We start from the raw sequence: 4,273 nt of genomic DNA, 5'->3' as shown, positions 1-4,273 counted from the left end.
GACCAGCCCCCAGCGCCGGCCGCCTTCTCCCTGAGCATAAGGCCTCACCACCCCTGCCGCCCCCGCCCGTCACCACCATCCTCTTGGCAGGTCCGAGTCGCCAGTTAGCATGGCTGCCTCCCCGGCACCCAGCACAGGTGCCCGCCACAGCCGGTGCTTGCCGGCTGATGGACGAATGGAAACATGGCGTGAATATTTCCGGCTGGCGTCGCAGGGTCAGAATGCCAGGAGCCCGGCATCTTTACTCTGCCCCCCAAGTGGGCATTGGGCCAACGAAGGTCCAAACTTGTGCTTCCCTGGACTTCGAGATGTTGGGGCAGCAGAGGACTTGAGCAGCGCTGAGCAGGATTGTGAACTGTCCCAGCCCTGAGATTTTCTGAGGACAAGGACCGGCTTCGCTGTTATAACACAGGGTGTCATCTAGCGTTTTTATTCATGCGCGGTGCATAATAACAAGTCCTTATTCAATGTTACAGGAAGGAAGACAAGAGGGAAGGAGGAAGAAAAGGAAGTGGGGGGGAGGTGAGCAGAACCTTGGGTCTCCTGGGGTGCCCCATCCCCTCAACTTCACCATCTTGACCTCGTCGCAGCCTCACTATTTCTTCCAGCTTCCACCAGGCACCTGATACAGGTCCTCCCAGGACACCTGGAAGGATTTCGAGTGAACGCGTGAAGAGGAATATGTTTCTGAGCATCTTTAAACGGGGTTTTAATCCCACGGCTGACCCGAATTCCCAGGCCAGGCGCCAGCGGGGCGAGCCCCACCCTACTGCTCCACGGGTGGGCCTGAGCGTGGGGGTTGGGGGAAGAGGCCATGAGGGGGGCCTTCTGCCCCTGCCAAAAACACCAGCGAACACCGAGCAGCACAGATTATTCCGCGAATTTTACAGGAGACATAAATATTGCATAGCACACTCCCTCGGCTCTGCAAGCCCAGGAAGCAGGTGCGGCCTGTGCTCCAACACGGTAATTAGGCGGATTCGGCCAGACTTAGCTATTAAAATACTGCCACCATCGCCTCCGGACCCATCGTTAGGGACGACCAGAGTGACAGGGGTTGGAGTCAGAGAACATCTGGGTCGCATTGTTGGTTGTTGCCTAAGAGCGCTAGATTTTATTTTAATTCCGGTGTTTATCTGAGGCCGATAATGGCCTCACCGAATCCTAATTAAATACATATTTTAGGGATTTTAATCTAAGCAATACCAGCACATGTGCCGCTTTGGGGATGAATTATTTATTTGTTTGGGGCCGAGAGCAGATCCAGACAGGCAGATCTAGGTCTCGGAATCATGAGAAATAAGTGAAAACAGCAGTCTGTCGCCAGCTTGGTGGGCCGACAATCAGCTTGCCACCCGCGGGTGTCACCAAAGTGAACCGGGTGGGCGGGCCTTGCCCTGGAAATGCTTCAAGATGGTCCTGTCTCAGACTGTGCTTTTCCCTGTGTTCTTGCAAGCAATTGTCTCTGAAAAGCTTATTGGAAATTTTAGGTCTCGAGCCTCCATCCAGAGAGCAGAGATCTGGAGGGCAGGCCCTCTCGTTCCCAGCTGGGAAGGGCCTGAGTTTTCTTGTCCACGTTATCTGCAGAATTTTGTCTGCATTTTGCAGAAGTGTTGCAGGTTTCACAAGGGGCTCTTTGGGGCCACGTGGAGTGTGCGCCCTGACCCTGAGCCCCTCAGGGGTGAGCTAAGGGTCTGAGTCAGTGTCATCGCTAGTAAGTGCCCGTGCCCCAAAGACCAGGAAGGGCCTGGCCTGCCCGAGTGGGGGCTTCTCTAACTGCGATGTCCTGGACAATGGCCGCTGGCTACATGTGGCTCCCAGGCACTCAGAAAATGGCTAGTGTGACCGAGGAGCTGCCTTTTTCAGTTTTAAATCTGGATTGTTTTCGATTCATTCAGACCTGAGCATAGATACTTGACGCGGTTACTGAAAAACTCCTAAGGCTGTTTGGAGGGACTGGGACCTCTGAGTCTCTTCTTTCAACGGAAGATTGTATGGAGTCTGAACGCAGAGCAAGTATTTCTGGTGAAGATTTAGAGTCTGAATGGAAATACAGAGCGAGTGTAGAGTATGCACCAGGTTTCCAAGATTTGGTGCCAAAAGTGTAAAATATTTCATTAAGCGTTCTGATGTTTGTTATATGTTGGGAGGATAAATGTTTTGGATGTATCGGGTTAAATAAAATGTGTTGTGCACATTTACCTCCTCTGTTTCGTTCTGCTGTTTTTATGTGGCTACTAGAGAATTTATACCACAGGGGGCGCTCGAGCAAAGTTTTCTGGTGGCCGTGTTGAAGGCCCAGCCTCAGCCATGTGCTGGGTACCACGGTGATGAGGTCTTGGCAATCCTGGGGCTCGGCACTGTGGGAGGGACAGATGATAGCAAGTCAGCAAGCGTGAAAATAGGAGGAAATCGGTGACGTTCTGAAAAAAACTTTCCGTGTGCACGGGGTCCTCTGGGACCATGACCCGCACGGGTGTACCTAGAGGGCCCGCTGGGGCCCTGGGTGCTGGTGGCTCCCTATGTCTGAAGCCACAAGGTCAAAGCCGAGACCCAGGGGGTCGCCCTGACACCAGCGACATCCAGCGAGGACACCACCACATCCCTCTGTTCAGAACAAAAATCCAGCCCCAGGGCTGACAGCAAGACCCCCAAGTGCAGTGTCAGCTCTTCTGGAAAACCCGATACCACCTGCGAAAGAGGCTGGGCTGGGAACAGCCTCCCCGCCTCCCATTCAGAAACACCCACACAGCCAGGCGTGGTAGTGGTGCTCTGAGTACCTGCCGATGGAGATGCCAGCAGAGGACAAAGAGAGACTGTGAATTAATTCAGGTGCATTTTAAAAAAATTTGAAAGTAATTTATCACAGCGTCTACGCACATTTGAGAATTAACCTGTTGTGGGGAGACTTTATCGGCGCCAGCTGCAGAACGGGGATGGGAATGTGGACTCTGCAACCCTGGTGGACACTCTGGGCCTCAGATGGTGGAGCAGGGAGCGCCCGAAGCAGCAGAGAAGAGAAGAGGGGACCAGGAAGCCCTCGGGAACCCCAGGCCTTGACTGTGATGCCTCAGCCCAGATTCAAGAGGCATTTTTCTACCCAAGGGGCCTGGAGGGAGGGAAGCTTCTTGGCAGGTGTGAGACCTATAGGAGAAGCAGTCTGGGACTCAGGGTCCCTGCAGCTGGACAAGCTGGGCCCAGAGACCCCTGTGCAGAGGCCATAGCCAGGTCCCAAGAAATTCAGGTCAGTGACGGTCCTCAAGAAGGAATAAGTGACCAAATAAATGAGTCATATTTGGTCACAGGACAGTCCCTGGGGCTGGCTGGGAGAAAAGGGCAGACTGATGGACACTTATCCCCAGGCCCAGCTTACCCCCGCAGGCCTCAGGAGGAGGTCATGTGTGCCAGGCGACACAGCCTGCGGTTCCCTCCCCAAATCCAACCCTGCATGCAGAAGCTAATTCCCCAGAGAGCCAGCTGCTTGGTGTCTGTTTGATTTGCCATCAGGACACTAATACTCCTAATTTAATTTTTCCTTTTGTGTCTCTCTCCGAGTGACTAACTCCGAGTCATCTCTAAGAAAAACGTGCGAGACGTGAAAATCAGCGGATTTTAATTGAAAATCGAGATCTGCATACAGATGCCCGGCAGTCTCTAGCCCTGGACAGCAAGCCGCCCTGTCTGGCCCAGGGCTCATTATGAGGGGATGACCTCACCAGGCACGATGTTCTGTCCAGTCCTTCATAGATCTTCCCCCTGAAGGAGTGCTGGGGGGAGGCAGGACAAAGGACAGTTAGCAGAACGATGCAGGCCGAGCACCAGGCCAACTCAGGAGCAGCTGTGCCTGCCACCTCCCACCCCAACGGGAATTTCTAGAGCACCTACCATGTCCCAGACACCACACTCGGCCCACAGGGGATATGTCCGTGCAGGACGCAGGGACATGTCCACATTACTCCCCCAGGACCAGGGGCCGCTTAGAGAGCGGCCTCGACTACAGTGGCCCCGCCTCCCACTCTCAGACCAGGGCCCCTCAAGGCACCTGGGCCAGGTGAGCCAAGGCTGGAGCTTTCCCCAGCCTTGAGGAATAATGAGCTCAGGCAGGAATTCTTACCCACTGGTTCTCATCCCCGGGGACCCCAGAAGCTGGGGCAGTTCTGGTCACAGGCCTCAGCTCCTAAGTGAGGCTTATTTGCTGCTCCCAGCTCTCAGCACCTGCACGTGACCTTCGGAGCGGAAACGAGATGTTCCCACCGACAAGACCAGCAGCCCC

This window comes from Pteropus vampyrus, unplaced genomic scaffold, assembly GCF_000151845.1.
Source record: "Pteropus vampyrus isolate Shadow unplaced genomic scaffold, Pvam_2.0 Scaffold90, whole genome shotgun sequence".
NCBI lineage: Eukaryota > Metazoa > Chordata > Mammalia > Chiroptera > Pteropodidae > Pteropus > Pteropus vampyrus.
Note: the sequence above shows the minus strand (reverse complement) of the source record.